The sequence below is a fragment of the Syngnathus leptorhynchus genome, chromosome 19 (genome assembly GCF_054491065.1).
Source record: "Syngnathus leptorhynchus isolate UIUO chromosome 19, UIUO_Slep, whole genome shotgun sequence".
Lineage (NCBI taxonomy): Eukaryota > Metazoa > Chordata > Actinopteri > Syngnathiformes > Syngnathidae > Syngnathus > Syngnathus leptorhynchus.
The window spans coordinates 6,229,282-6,246,080 of record NC_141213.1 but is presented as its reverse complement, the minus strand read 5'-3'; the positions used below and the strand labels follow the sequence as shown (position 1 = coordinate 6,246,080).

The following is a 16,799-nucleotide window of genomic DNA, read 5'->3' as shown; positions in this document are numbered from 1 at the left end:
CAACCGCACACGCACACACACATGCGCACAATCCCTAAAAAACAAAGCAAGGTTTCAAGGGAAATTGCTTGACAGCAGCTTAAAAGCCAGTCAGGAATAACTTATCAGGCGAGGGCTGCCATCATGCCTCTCGGGGTCATTTCATTACGATTACCTTACCCTCCTTAACTCAAAGAGAGTGACGAGAGAGAATGAGTAAGAGGAAGAAGGTGGGGGGTGGCGCAGGTGGCGCTGATGACGATGGGGGTTTGGGGTGTGGGGGGTAAACTCTTCAAGATAGAGAGAAAGGAAGCCGAAGTTTCAGGAAGTGCTTAACTTTTACTTTTCTTTCCTCTCATGCTCTGCTTTTTCAACTTGTCTCAGTAATGAGCTTACATCTTTTCTCTCTCTCTCTCACTCTCCCTCCTGCTTCCCACTATATACATGCGTGTCATCTGCTCTTTCCTCTCTCCTGCGGCTATTATGAGATGTTTCAGAAGCCGTATGGAGAATACAAAAAAAAATAATAAAGTGAGCACCTCTATTTCGCTTTGTTGTCCCTTGAGTTTTACTGTCACAGCACATCATGCGCTTGACCCATGACCTTTTTGTTTTTTTACTTCCTTAGGTAGTCATCGAGACGCAACAACAAACAAACATGTAGAACGTATCGCTATGTCCAGGATGGTAACGTCATGAACTTTCTTGGTTACTTCGCCTACTTGACCTAATTATGTCTTTCAGGGTACAAGGAATATATATTTGAGTTCTTTTCTCAATTGTACCTCAAGGCAATTAAAGAGGCTTGCAGAAAATGAGGCCATGTGGCACGCAGAGATGATGTTATGATTACTAATTATGCTCCGATGCGGCCCTGAGAAATGCTCTGGCTTTTGTCCGTCCTTCTTTGCCAGGCCCAGATAATATTTATGAAATGTAGACATTCTTGAGACTAAAGAAGAGTAATTCTAATGGGAGACAGATGGAAGTCTGTTTTGGATTAAGATGGTCTCTTCAGCTATCTGTGGGAACACCTTCCTTCCCCGTGAATGTGGATCTGGAATTTAGTTCCACTTACTTTTATGACTTTGTGTTGGGATAAGGTGGAACAATCATTCACGTAAAAAGTTGCTGAGGGCATATACTGTAATCCTCAATTAAAATAACAGATAGACAATTAAAGTCACAAAAATGTCATTTGAAGCAAATCTTTATCACATTTTGCTTTTCCTTTGCTTTTTGTAAATGCTCTTTAAAGGCAGTTAATGAAGTACATGAGTAGGAAAAAGAATATGCAGTTTTTATTACAGTGGTCTATATTTTTTTCCAGGTGTATTATAAATCCAAGACAATTCAGGACTTAATGTATGCTGATAATGTGAGTTTCATCTGAAAACGAGTCACCTCAGCATGATGCATATTTATTCAACGTCAATACATTTTATTATTAACACTGAAATAACATGTTGAAGAATTGAAATTGTCCATAAAGTGTGAAGAGCGAAAGGATGTTTGTCTCTATGTGCCCTGTGATTGGCTAGCGTTCACCTCTCGGCCAAAAGCTGGATGATTTTTCAGCAACAACCCTAAAATGCTATTGATTCCTTTATTTGTCGTAATTCAACCCAGATATGTTTAGCAATGCCAACAATGTTTGTCTAGTTTTGATTATCAAGGAAAGTTTCCCACCACTGAAAGGCAACCTGGCAGACATTAGTGAATTGTTTACACAAACCATCCTCATCAGTCATTTTGCATGTTCAATGACGTGACTCCCCGGAAAGAATGGGATCTTTGCAGTGACTTGCTTTCTCCAGATTCAATCTCTATTTGGGCGCTTCCCCCAGGTGCCGATGATAATGACACCACTTCATGGTTGTGCACCACTCCTCCTCCTCTCTCTTTCATCCTCATTTGGGCTTTTCTGTTGGGTCTCTTTCCTTTGTTCCCCCCGTCTTCCTTCTTCCTCCTCTCTGTTCCCCTTCTTCATCTTTTCTATACATGCCTCACTGAGCCCTCCCTTCCCCGCAGAGCAATGGCTGACAGGATAAGAAACATCCTTCAGTGAGATGGAGCAGGAAAGGAAGAATTGGGAGTGTCAAAGTACAGTGTGTGTGTACGTATGGAACTAAATGCACATTCCATTCATACATAGCTGGATGAGCCGTAAACTGGGCTCTTTCAGATAGAAGAGACAGAAAATGGAGTTAAACTTTGGCTGATTGCATTACTATTGAACAAGGCTCAGATTGGACCAGTAAAACACTGGCTGTGTGAAATACGGTAAATTCATAAAGACACTAACGCTCCAGACTGGAGCAAAGGAGATCAATATTTGGGGAAAATGGAGTGTTGGAGACCCCAACCTCTGGAAATGCTTCATGAATTTAAACAAAGCATGTTAGAATCATCATTTTTCTAGGATGCTGGTGGATGCTGGTTTTGTAATTCAATAGAAAAAATGAAAGTATAAAGGCACTGTATTAGAATAGAGATGCAGTGATTAGTTAATCCAAATCATCTCACTTTTGAGGAGTTGGACTTTAGGGGTTCCACCGTAGTTTGATTTTCCACTGCTTCAAGAATGCCATATTCTGCTCTTTTGTAATATGTGCATACTTGGGTGCGCACCCCGTTTAATTGTGCAGATTAAAATGAGAGAAAAAAAAATCCACATTAGTCCCATTTGGTTAAGTGTCATTAAAAAGATGAACAGAACTAAATCGAATGACACTTTCAGCTCAATGAATTTGACACAGTTGAGGATTAGCTGACAATGGAGGTCAATTGATTCACAGTGTTAAATGTTGAAATCAAAAAAGAAGGGCAGTCGCTGCTGACACCAATTTTATTTATTTTACCATCAAGGGGTCAGATTTGAGTCATCTCATTTTGTCAACTGTTTTCTTTCCTGGAATATCAAAGGCTCAGATCTTCCCTCTCCCTTGCCACTTCTTTTCTTCTTCCCCCTGTGCATCCTATCTCCCCTGTCATATTCCATCTTTTGTCATCTCCCCTCCCAACAATAGAGGTGAAAATTACGTTTTTTGCGTGAACATTTCATGTCGCCAAAGCCGGCAAAATCCTTTTTGCAGAGGTGCAAACATCACAATGCACTTCATGTATGTAAATCAGACCTCTGAAGCAGGCTAGACGATGTGTTTTGACTGCTTCAAGAGAATGGAGACGCCCGCCGCCGCCGCGTTTGTGAGTGCGAGCGCGCGGGCCTTTAGTGACAGCCTCAACATAATCTGGGCTCACACTACAGGCATGGTGGGATGATGCTTCAAAGTAAGTACCTGCTAACAGACATTAGTCCATGTAAACAGGGCATCCCCCACCTAAGCTGCCCGTGCTTTTGCACATTTGTTTCTTTGCAACGCTCTACTTAGTTGTAAACTGTTTGGGTCTGTCACCGTCAAATGATGTCATCCAGAAATGGACCATTCAGAATTGTGTTTACTGTGCTGCGTTTGCATGCCAGCTTCGACGACGGCAAGTTGTAATGAGGGTCGTATCCCTAATGGATTAAACATGAGTATGGAAAAGATGCCGACTGGCTTTCTGCTGGGGGAATACTGAGCTTATTTCAGCGGCATAATGATTTGCAGCACTTTATGACCAAGGACAAGCATGTGATAAAAAAAAAATGATAATAATCTTTTCAGGGATTCATTTTACAGACTTTAAACAGCATGACATGAAGTGCATGAGGCAAAACACGTCATAAAACAACAACTAATACCAGATATGCTATAAAAAGAGGAAATCATTTACTGAGGTCTACAAAACCCAGAAGAGCCTGCTTGTTTATTTAAAAAAAAACTAATCAGTCTTATGTATATGCCGTATATTGTTTTGAAACATGTAAAGATAAAAACAATTCTTAATCTAGATTGATTGATTGTTAAAATGTGTTTTTCTAACTGACTACATATAATGTGAAAATCGGACTTATCAAATGTGATCATCACACCATCCATCAGATGTTCCCTGACTTGCCCAAACGGGTCCTTTCCTCCCTCATAAGAACACCCCAGATGATAGAAATAAAACAGAATGAAGTATAAAAAAAAAAAATTGCTACTTCTCATTCCCACCCTGAGACCTTTTTAATGGATTGCCTTTTGTGTGACTTCTATTCGACATACTTTTTCCACTCGTTTTTTTTCTTCTTTTTGTGTCACTGCTTGCTCCTCTTGTCTTATCAGTGCATGTTCAACACAGGCTGAGGGACTCCTGTCTCTTTCTATGTCGCCCCCACCTCCTCTCTCTCGCTCTCTCTCTGGTTTCCTCGCCAAGACAATAGGCAGACACGGATAACCCCCTTACTCTAAAATTAATTATCCGGCCCTTTAATTCTGGGCCACACTGATTAGCTCTATGTAAAATGGGAGTCCATATTAACATAATATTTGGCTATCTCCGCTAAGTTGAGGTCCCTTGACCTTTCCAGCCTCCTCTGGCTCCGTCTCTCTCGCTCACTGTCCGTTTCAGTCTCTCGCTCAGTCTCCCGCTCTCTGTCATCGTTTACTCTCAGGAGGTACATGACAGTCCCAGCCTATGAATGTGATTTGAAGGGCTAAATTAGATTTTGCTTCCCTCGTTCTTTCTCTCACGTTTTCCCGACCGGCCCCTCCGCCCCCGCCGCCGCCGCCTTATGAATGTGTATGAAACTAACGACGGTTCATTTGGAGGCCTGGATATAATTATGTGTGCTTTGACTGCTCTGATGGCGAGGCTGATATCCTGTGTTAATATAAACGTTTAGCCTGGTTATTATGAGCCATGAGAGTCGTAAAGGACAGCCAACCTGCACGCTAATTGTCTCCCATGCACACAGTCCACTTTCATTGTGTGGGGCTGTTCTTTGCTTTTATCACGCCGTGCCATCTCGCTCTCTCTGCTGCATTTGTCATTACTTGAGCCTTTGTCTGTCTTTGTCTCGCTAATTTGTCCCTGGCACAAGAGAGACAACCGTGATCTTCTGATGACCAAGCTGGAGTCTATTTAAAAAAAAAGAATTAAAATAGGAGCCGATTTTCGTACAAAGCAAGACTTTAATCAAATCATTTTAAATAATAAACAATGAATATGGTTTTTTTTTTTATATAATTTAAATTAATATAGAAGCAATACTTGTTGATAGTGCCTTATCCTGTCGCTAAATGGTTGTTTTTGTTAATCGCATTCTCGTCAAATTTGAATGCATATTTAATCAATTACACACTACGTTAACAACAAATGTGTTTTAAAAAAAACTTAAATGCGTATTGGCTTCTGTCTCCTGGATATTCTTCTGCAGTCTTGGGCGTAGTGATTCAGTGCAAGGACGTGACAGATGAAATAATTGCTGTTGGCTATTCTTTATGCATAAATAGTATTTAGTATGGGGCTCCAGCATCCAACGACGCACCCACACCCTCACAATCTTGTTCCTCAGTCACACGGAATTAACAAGCTGTTACGTCAATCGCAATATCAGCATAAGAAATTGAACTTTAATTTGCCAAATGTGTGTCGAAGATTGTCGATGCGCGCGTGAGCACGACCGCAGCTTGGAGCAGGTAAACAGAAAGGACATTAGCTTGCAATCAGCCTCTGCTGTCTCCCGCGGAAGTTTTAATTCCTATCGATCCCGGCGGCATGCTGAGCACGGAGACTCTGCATTTATATGCAAGAGTGCATGTTTACGTGCGTCTCTTCCCATTTGCGCGCCCTTATAAAGCTTTCACGGTCAGGGTGTCGAAAACTGCTGCAAAGGTCAGCTCATAATCACTCTCTTTAGCCTGCCTCACATTTTAATTGTTGCGCACACACACATGTGAACGGCAGCTACACAAACACCCCTGTCATTATGGCGGGCATGGATCCCACTATGAATTGATGATGTCCTATCTAAGACCTAATCACTCTGCAGGACCTCGGGCAGTCTGAGCGATCTATTTCCCAGTACTGCTCGGCAGGAAACTCGCACGCTGTGAGCTGCTTGATGAGCGGAAAATGAGCGTTCCTACCTGCGCTAATATATCTAAAAAGTCATGGGAAATATTGAAAATGGGATGGCGGCGGGTGACAGGCGTCAAAATTGGAACGGCGGATGGAAGTGAAGCATTAATTGGAGCACGCGGCGGCAAATTTAGATCAAAAACCCAATGAGGCTTTGCTACCTATTGGCATGTAATCATAAGGAATGATATCAGATATGTGACAGAGACAAATTGAAGCTCATGAATTGTCTTTGATCACCATTGGATGGCTCCCTTAGAGTGGAGATGCTTATATACATCAATAGTGATCAACACTGAAGACTGAAAAGTCTCAATCCAGGACCATTTCCTGGTGCCACACACACACTGGGGCAAACAAAATGTCAAAAACGCAGGTCTTCTTTTGTCTCAGCCTATTGGAAGGATAGGAAAAAAAAACAGGGTGTGAAAATGAGTGAGCAGGAGAAAAGAAGCTCAGTATGAGGTGTGTTATTCAGCCTCGCCACGGGGAGGCTAGGACAACTCCGAGACCGGGACTCTACCCATTGTCCACACATGCCACACACATACATTCATGCATGATTGAGAACTAGCAGGCTGTGCTGTAGCAAGGTCCAATATGTTACGGCGTTCACCCAAGGAAAGTGAAAATGAGTGTAAATTTCGGTTATTTTCTCGTGCTCTCGCTCGCCGCCTCACGTATTCAGTCACCTTCGGCCGTGATGGGTATTCATTCCACACCTCGCTCTATATGCCAGACTGTAGAAACACTCATCTGGAATTACTTTTTGCACAACTTGCTTAAATTTCTCATTCAAAGTTAGGGGTCATTCTTGAACGGTGGACCACGATGGCCTGGAAACTTTTGGAAAATGGAGCACATTCTGATGGAATATTTTTGAGATGGTTTGATTGTTCCTCCCTGGGAAGACACGGGTGATTTCATTGATGTGTCAATTATTCGGGAAGATTTCTGCTCACAGTCTTTGCAAGGATGATTTTAAACTAAATCCAAGCCAATTTCTAATTTACCTGCACCTCCAACAGCCTGGATACGCTCAATCGATCAAATCAACCAATCGACTTCATCCTTGAGTTTTGGTTCCCTATAGAACACAAACAGAAATGCATGAAACACTAAAAAAGACAACAAATAAAATTGTGCAAATAGGAGCCAAAGCATCCAAATTGCTTGAAATAAAGATGTTGCAAGTTAATTTTGCTTGCTAAAAACCAAATTCAAGTCATTTCATTAAGGTAAAATGTTGTAGAGAAAGAATGGAAATCCCTGCTGAATTGGTCCATCACATTAGTGGAAAAAGAAAATGTAACTACTACTCGCCGCGTTCTTATTATTTCCATCACGACAGTCACTAAAAATGATGCACCGCCTTTGGCTGGGCAAATGTTCCATAATGTGCTTCAGTGTAATGTGTTCATTATGGGCTGATTCGTGAGCGATGGAAATGAGGAAAGGAAATCATGTTGAGACCGAGAAAAAATGCTCATGTCAATCTTTTCTTAATTGCCAAGTATCAGGAGATGTGTGTGTGTGTGTGTGTGTGTGTGTATATTTGTCTAATTGTGTACATCGGCAGACTTCATTCCAAACCATATTGTAAGTACATTTGTCCCCCGTGCTTGCATACCGGAGGACCGCTCTCGCCGGACCGAGCGGCATCTGACCTTTAACCTTGAAATCTCCAGTCAGGTTTAATGATCCCTTTCTTTCACAACCCGGAATATGTTACCGTGGAAACATAGCCTTCCCCCACCCCACCCTACCGACCACAACTCTCATAATGCAGGAGAGTTGTCCGTCCGTGTCTAATTCAGTCTCCAACCAAGTCGGTGACCTCTAAGGAGATGTTTGCAATCTGATGGCTTTGCTCCCACATGAACAGTCTTATTTATTTATTTTTTTGCTCCTCAGAGCTCATGTTGGGACTTCAGCTTAAATACAACAGTCGTTGACCTATGCAAAGCACCGCATGAGCCACTTCTCTTGAGGAAACAATATGAATGCTTTTTTATGTAAATGAAGTTGCTGGGGCCATTTGTTTACATGAGCTAGTACATATCCAAACTGCAGAGAACATAGCATCTTTTAAATTAAAAGGGTGCACTGGCTTATTAATGTGATCGATTCATTGTCCTAAAATGCTGCCGGTCGTTACGAATTGCATTTAAGAACGGATCGACGATCATAATCATAATGCTAATTTCCACAGCCGCATGACTTTTTATTTTGCATATTACAGCGATTCATATTACATTGCGCATTAAGATGGAGGCCATTAAAGTCAAGGCAAACTAAATGTTAGCCAAATAGAGTTAACAGTATATGGATTGTCCGTGTCCAGCTATTGGAGGGGAGGAAGCAATAGTCGCTTTTAATCAATGTGAGTCATATTTGTGTCCGTGAGCTGGGGACCAGCCGCGTGATCATGTCAAGTTACAAATTAAAATGGCCGGCCGCTAACAGGCTGAGGATTTAAATGGGCCATCATGGCCATCTAAGTGTTCTAATGACATTTTTCGCCCTGCCAGACAATTAATTCTATCAATCTGCATAACCTTTCCCAAAGCTCGCAAAGCAATGGCATTTTGATGGTTGGGAATGAATGGAGTCCGGCGACAAAACTATGCACAGGCAATCATTACATTATTTAACAAATGTATAATTGGATTTTGATGCCTGGGTGTCTGCCTCTAGAGCACCAGCGCCGGCTAATTCAATAGGCTAAATGTAATCACTGGAAACACTCTGCAATCACGGTGGCATTAGAATGCTCATGGCCGTCATGTAAACACGGATTGCCGCTCTTTGCCGTTTATCTTCGGGCCTCTCTGTCTCTGCCCCCCTTTTATTTCCATCAGCGCTCAAGACATTCTTTCATGCGTCGTTTAATGAAAGTTGAGGTTGAGTTCCGTTTGGACCTCCAGTGAATTGGCCAAAAGCAATTTGGCAGAAAGCTAGCATTTCGAGACACATGAACTGCTCGCCTCCTCGCTTTTCATGAATTACGGGTGGAAGGCTTCCATCAGACGGGCTCTCTGAGGGATTGGGAAGGTGCTAAACGCGTCTGCCTTTAAGGGAGGTGGTGGAATCGGACTAATTCATTAAGCATTGATCACCCCAAATGACAGCAAAGTGCTTCAACATTTAGCGGGCAAATAACTGACAAATTGCCACGCGGATTTTGTACATTTCCAACTCTTTAATGGCTAAAGTACAGAGCAAAAAGGCAATCAAACTCTTTGCGGACCAGCAGATGAACCCACAGCCAGCCCATTACACTCAGCACTCCTTAATGTCTTAAACTGTGGGCAAGGGCTGCTCTCATGCTGCATTTTGGTGAGTGTTTCTTACTTTTTTTGTGGAAATTACACGTCTTATTTGATTCTCTTAAATGCAGTTTGTAATAGGAGCCCCATTATGCACTGCGTCAATGAAGCCATTACCAAGGGTCACGCTTAAAGTACCTGAGTATGTGTTTGAGTAAATGTGCTTCATCTTGGAAGGCCTAATATCATTTGGATCAACACTGCACCCTCTTCCCGCCTGTGAGATGAATACTGATATGACCTCATTATTCCATTATCACGGGTTTGGCAGCCGTGCACGAGCGCCTATCAAATATACCACATACCTAGACGCGTAAACATCCCGGACGTTTAACTGCCGCCTGTATATTTTTAACAGCTTTAGCTTTTGGTCCGGCTTCAGTTAAATGCGATATGTGGTGTCAGTCAAGACGACAAATACAATATGTATCTTGATAAGCTGCCAATGAAATAATATACTAGATGGCGTATGTGTTAAGTCACTCCGTTAAGCAATGTTATAGGCCTCATCATAATGTATTGTTCAGGTCATTAAAAGTCAAATTAAATGAGCCCATTGCTACTGTGGCCCAGAACCAACCACCGACTGCATTTCTTGATTTGGAAATTTGGCCCGACTGAATTTGTAATTGAACATCCCTGCCTACTATCAACCTTTTTTTATTTCTGCAGCTTTCCGTCTTTGCTTTCATTTTTGACTTGTGTCATCTGCACTGTCCTCATCTCTTTTCTCACTTTTGGCATTAACCAAGTCACCATTTGTCGAACTCAAGCCCAGCTGATTGATTTTGTCTGTGAGAAGATCTGATAGCAACACAAAAGGATTCTGAAACAATACCTCTTCAAGCAGCAGCTCAGGAAAGGTAGTAATGATTTACAACTTGTGGAGACTCAACAACTCATGTGTCTCTCTCACGTTTCATCTTTTTGTGTTATAGCCACAGATAGACCGATGTTCTTTGCAGCTTTGTGATTGTCCAATGTAGTTTTTAACTCCTTCCATGTTTTGTAGAAAGTTGGAGTTGTATTAATTTGTCAAGCCTGATTCTCAATCAGTCAACTCACATTTGATCAAATCTACAATTGGGAGTTCTTATGAATATAACGTGCAGTGGTTTTGGCGATAAATAGACAGTGAATATGATAGGAAGTTCATGTTTTTGTCAAGGCTTTCTTTTTAATACATTTCTTGTGTCACCGGGCAGGTATGCTTAATGTCGGCTGATCACGCACGGTTTAGACCAGACCCGACAGCCATTTCTCACCTTTTATAATTAATGTGGTTATAATTTAGTAATACTCAAATATCAGACATAAAAAATAAATAAATAAAAAAACGCTTAATGCATCAGCTCAGTTCAAGACTCCCTCCCACTTTGACTTGCTTTTATTTGAAAAAGAAACCCCACTGTTAGCCTCAGCGCAGCGGTGGGGGGAAAATAGCTTTGAAAAGTAACTTTGAGAAATCTAATGGCACTTAGAGAACCCTCTCTTACAGAACATTGTTGACACCATGTGAAAAGTAGGCTGTCAAAAGAGAATGTTGCCACTGAAATCCCTACGTTCTTGCTCTAAATGACGCAAATAAGACGGAGAGGAATGATTAATATGATTGCATGAGAAATGATTGCAGGATTGATTGATGGGTGGCCTCAAAAAAAAAAAGATTTTTGACAAATAATGTATTTTGCGTCACAAGCAAAGGAGCGTTAAAAAAAAAAGAAAAAGTTTGAGGGAAAAGTACCCAAAGAAGTTGGTGCAATATTGACTGTTCCATGTGTGATGTGTGTGACTTCAAGGATACAATTACTTTGAGCCTTTTTTTATATAAAAAAAAAAAAAAAGACTGATACCTGCTCATGTTAAAAGCTGCGTCTTACCTCCGGAGAGAAGAATTCCTATTTTGTGAAAGTAAAAAAAATTGGCAAACACTGCACACCTTCAAAGGAAGCTGAGTTCTATGAAACAATGGAATATTTGCCTTCTTATTCATGTCAGGGGGATTTTATTCCTCTATTGTTAGTGACAAGCCCTACTGGGAAGGTCTAAGAGGCTTTTTGGACCCCACTGGACATTCTTAAACAGGGACCAATCAGAATGCATAATAACAAGCTGAGCATTTATTCCAGAACAGCAGGGATTTTGATATCGGGATGATCTCCCATCTTCAGAGAATCCTGGAGACATCCTGGATGTTTCTTCTTTTTTTTTTTCACGAGAAGCCATTTTGTTCACTGCAGCTGTTTCCTTGCATCTACTAAATGACAGCTTTGCCACCGCCATTAACATGCATGCCACTGAAGCAAGTATTATAGTTTAATTCCTACCATGAAAAGCTTCCAGAAGGCATAAAAATGATGGCACGCTACAGAAGAGCGGCTGCAAAGACAAGACAAGCTCTGGAGGCCTCATTGCTTGTGTGTTGCGTCGACTTAATGGCAAATGGATGTAATTCGAATTTCAGGCGAGGCAGCGAGATCTTATCTCGGAGATAAATGAATTAATATTTTACACTTCAGCTGGATTTTTCTACCCCCCTCCCTTCTACAAGAAGGCTAAAGTTGAGGGGAGAGTCAAGTAAATTAGGAAAAAGAGAATGAGCGAGAAATAAGGGCTTGGAATGTGAACTCGCTTAATGTTATTCAGAGGCAGCGAGTCATGTAAAAGAAAAGGATCTTTTCTTGTACCAGTCAAGGACATTATCTGCTCCTGCTAGCAGTTATTAGCATTAGCATTTATATATTCAATGCAATTTTGAGGTCTGGTGATACTCTGAGGGGTCAGGAGAGAAAAGCGAAATGAGGTAGCAAGGATATAAAAAGGTCCTTTCTCTGTGCGCAATTGCCACTAAGCGGGACAGAATAAGCAATGAGGTAGAACACAAGGACATTTCATGCTGGAAATCAGAGCTCCAATTCTCCCCATCAAGAGGCCAAACCTTTAAAAAAAAAAGCCAAAATTGATCCGGCGTGATAAAGAATCCAAAATGATATGCTGAATTAAAATAAAATGCATCTGCATGTAATCTTCCTGTACCATAAAATGTATATGTGCCTATGTGGATTCATAGGTTTGAATAATTGAAGAGTGGTTGTTAAATTGCGTTGTCCATGAAAGAAAATGGATGCGTGTTAATGGGTTACCCCTCGGCAATAGCGGATCAAAGGTCATTCGCTTAAGCGCTGCATTTGAAGCCGTGCAATCTAAAAGAAAATAGAAAAGACAATGCAGATGATTGCTTCCGTAGTCACAAGCTGGACTTTCACTCCACATGATTCACACGTATACAGATTGCCTTAGACAATAGGCAGTTTGCTTCCTTTCTCTCGTAAAAATAGACATACAAAAAAAAAACTTTGGTAAATTTGACCCAGCATATTTGTGAGTCTTTGCGGTTTCTGGGAAGCGCTAATTGTTACAATTTGCACGCAAACTTGTGTCCTAGCCAGTCAGTGTGCAATTGTATTAAGTGGTAGGGGGCAGAGGAGAACACAGCGAAAGGGGGGCGGGGGGGAGGAGAGAGAGAGAGGGTGAGTTCTCTCTCTACCGAAGCTGACTTTGAGATTGTTATTATCATTTTCAAAGCATCAAAAGCTTTCTCTGGCGCTTTCTCTCACTCTCTCTCCATCCAAGCTTAAAGAGATGAAAGTTTGCCTTTGTTCCATCCCCTGCTACATTACCTCTATGCATTAGGCCTCCTCTTTATCCGTGAAATTACCTTTTAGCTTTCTCATTCAGCGCAAGCAGCCTGCATGCGACGAGATGGCTCGCACTTTTTCCTCCACATCACATCGCGCACTCCCCCCCCCCTCCGTCACCCATGCACCGCCGCCCCCTTGCACACCTCTCCCCGAAAAAGATTGTTGCATTTGCAGTTTGATTTTGTCTTACAGCCCCCCCCCTTCCCTGTAATACTGTATTCATCTCCCTCTGTGTAGTCCATCTGCGGCTTCATTATTTGGTTAGAGCCGTTCTCTTCTTTCTCTCTTTCGATCTGTCTCCAAAGCAAACACGAGACTGTGTTTTTGGCACAATCACGCTGATGACTATGATGGCCGGCGGGATGCTGCTCAAAGAGGCATTTACCCCCTCTTAAGGTTTCTTTGAAGCTGACAGGAAGCACTCAAAGTGAGAGCTGCACTGCTGTCGTCATACATTCACTTTGTCCGTCCTTCCGTAACGCTATATTAAATACAATCGGCCAAGTCCAGGCAGTACATGGCAATGAGTTGAATTCATTGTGAAGCTGAAATTCTTTTTCCAATTATTCTGCCTTATTTATTGGTCAAGCTCCCCTTTCGCTCCGGGGGGAAAAAAAAAAGGAGAGAGCCTGAAAGAGACCCGGGTTGACTGTGTTTATGTCAAGATGCTTAACAGTCTTTATTTTTTAGTTTAACTTCAAGACCTACATTCGTGCAGAAGGTGACTTTTCCACAATTTTCGATCCATCGTCCCCTCTCATGCAAAACTAACGAGCCATTCAGCCACGATGAGTTGGAGGACTCCACAAAACTAAATATTTAAAAATAAAACAGCAACAACAGCTTCATCTTCAGAAGAAGATGAAGATGAAGATGAAGACAGCAACAACAGCGTAGCACTAGCCAAGCTCCGCGTTGGCAACCGACCCAAGCCATATACATGAGTAAAGTTTTTTTTTCCACGTTCATAAACTCATCTCCAGAGAAACACTGTGGCCATTTTTTGGCCCAAGGACAGAATTAATATCCAAACGAGCAAAAGTGTATATTTGCTGGGACATTGCATATCCACGCGGACAGAAATACACGCACATATTCCACACAGTCGGAATGACTCTTGCAGACTAATGTAATTAATAGCTTTTTATCCATGTAGAATTTGAAATGAAGATGTAAATTGTTCGTTTAACATAGCCATAGGACATGGAGGCTTCTGCTGTCAAAGTCAATTACAGACTCAGCATAGTTCCAGACTTTATGAAAACCTAATCAAGATGTGCTGTGTGTGTATGAACATTTGGCCTGCCATCTTTTCCACATGCATGCGTGCGTGCGTGTGTGTGTGTGTGTGTGTGTGTTGTACATTGTTTCTGAGCAGTTTTTGCTGATATAAAAATATCTACACGGCACATCTCATCAGAGATAAGAGTTGTTCTGATTTAACTTCTTGAGTCGCAAGAGGGTGATAATCTTTCAAAAAAAAACAAAAAAAACGTAATTCCAGTGGGGGTATTCAATTGAAGTCGGTCTTTGTGTTGGAAGTTGAACTTTTTGTACTTTGCATTCACTCTTGACACCTGTTCTCTTTGTTATGTGTGTATGATAGATAAAATAATGGCTAAGACAATAATAAGGGAAAAGTGGACACTGACATGTCAAAACAGCATTTTTAGATGCTGTTAATTTGAAGTAGGTCGCATTGCAAAAACGGGAGGATTCGAACGTATTTGCAAATGCATTCAAAAGTATTCGATCGAGTGAGCCAGGTAAAAATCTTTACTCTGCGCTTTCATACCAACGCAACAAGGTGTGCCACAAAAGATTATTTGCCAAAGGTTCTTTTTGCTTTTCAGGCTAAAAATCACTTTTGTACCCGGCAGCATTAGTAAAACAGAAGTTTATCAGTGACGCACTGATGAACCTTCCGTAACGTCCGTGCATTCAACAATTCATGACATTGGAAAAAAAAAAAATCTTCTGAACACATTTTAAACAGCTAAATAAAACTTGTTTTCCAACATCCTCTATAACACTATTTAGACAGTGAAATATCTCATCAAACTTTCCACCACTACAAGTCACGCTAGCAGACAAGTGACAAAACTTCTGTTGACACAACTCAAATAGTCAAATAAGCTCATCGAAGTAACGCAAGCAAGCAGGCGGAGGTTTGCTTGTGCGGAAAGTCATTTATAAACGCCCAGAGTAGCCATTCATGCTCAATGATTTAGGACTTTCAAAACACATTTCGAGCTCATTTGAATAATAATGGTCATAAAAAGCATCGCCCGAGGCACTGCAAGCATACATCAAGCGACAACAAATGCCTTGTGAAGTTGTCCAAAGGCCCGCAAACACCAAAACAATTAGGACAACCCAACTTCATTTGCAAAGGGGATATGTTTGTGTGTTCCCGCATGCTCATTTTAATGAGTTTGAAGGAAGCCACGTCCCGTCGTTTGCGCCGCTGCCATTGATTGACGAGAGCCAGATGCACGTTTCGAGGCCAGACAGACAGGTCTTTTGTGTTTTCCATATCCAGAAACATTAAAAGCACATCCTGCTTTTCCTTGCTTCTTCAAGCCTGACTTAATCACACCAGGTAGCTGATGATAAGACTCCACACAAGGATGGATCAAACCAAGCCATCCACTTAAAACAGATGACCTTATGATTGCCTTACATCAAAAACTAGCATGCAATTAGGGATGAGTAGTGTTCATCAGGCTGCCTCGGCTTTGTACGGAGCCTTTTCATTGTCCAGCGCACTTAACAGAAAACATCATTGCGGGGAATCGAGAGACAAGCGCAATTATATTCTTTTAGTTTCTGTGAAAGGGAAGAAGTTAGACATTGCAAACTGCTTCAAAAAATATAAGCATAAAATGTATTCAGATAACCAAATTGATGGATTATTCCTGCAGTACTTCACCTATTAACAATTGTTGTTTACAATACAACGTTAAGCAATTTGAATGTGCAATTTCTTTTTATTTCCTAGATAATCCCTCTATAATCTGCTCGTGTTAGCCGATTACCTTAATTAGATTTCGAGGGGAGGAATTAATGTTGCACAATGCATTACTTTGCATGGTTATTGTTTCAGTGCCATATATCTGATTGATTTATTCTAATTGTGAAGACAGTAAGATTACAAACGTAATGCTGCTGAGATTAAACCTATTACGACAATAATATATACAATTATAGCAAAAACAAGCTGTATACATTTTGAGGAAACCTGAATATATTCTTGACATTTATTCGTGGAGTGGAGCTCTGTTTCAAGCCCAAATACTTGTTGTTGGAAGACTTTGAATAAGGTTATTTTGTGATCGATCCTGTGTCATCAGGCTTGGAGTAGTCACAGAATGGGTTGCTGCTGTTTACCGTATGTTTCAGGGCAGATGCATATTCATAAGACGTATAAAAGAAAGTTTTCCCTCTACCTGATTGATCATCTTCATAAAGTTCCGTCGCTTCTTGACCAACGTGTCGAAACAGAAACTCATCTTCACATAAAACTACCCATAGACATTGAATAATTGACCAAGCACATGCTGTGATTGTCACTGGAGGAAAATAGACTAATCAGTATCTTCTGCTCGCTGTGACATTCAATAGCAAGTCCAAAACAATCTTCATGCCTAGCCCTGTCCATATTTATGCTTAGCAGGGAGCGATAGATGATGAGAAAAAAGACAAGATAACATGTGACAAGAAACTCAAAAGCTACCGCAGAAACTTTCTTGTCGAATTCAAATAAACATTTTCCCAGTTC

At 41.3% G+C, this 16,799-nt stretch overlaps 1 protein-coding gene across 2 annotated transcripts in view; it reads left to right on the top strand.

Moving 5' to 3' along the window:
* LOC147041869 (uncharacterized) overlaps nucleotides 1-16,799 on the top strand; it is a 102,446-nt gene that overhangs the window by 81,972 nt on the left and 3,675 nt on the right. The window contains exon 22 of one of the 2 annotated variants that reach the window (XM_085939517.1): nucleotides 608-637. The exons of the other annotated variant lie outside the window; for it this stretch is intronic. The gene's annotated coding sequence lies outside the window, so the exon portion shown is untranslated. Of the gene's footprint in view, nucleotides 1-607; nucleotides 638-16,799 lie in introns of those variants that run through there. 2 annotated transcript variants of the gene reach the window in all.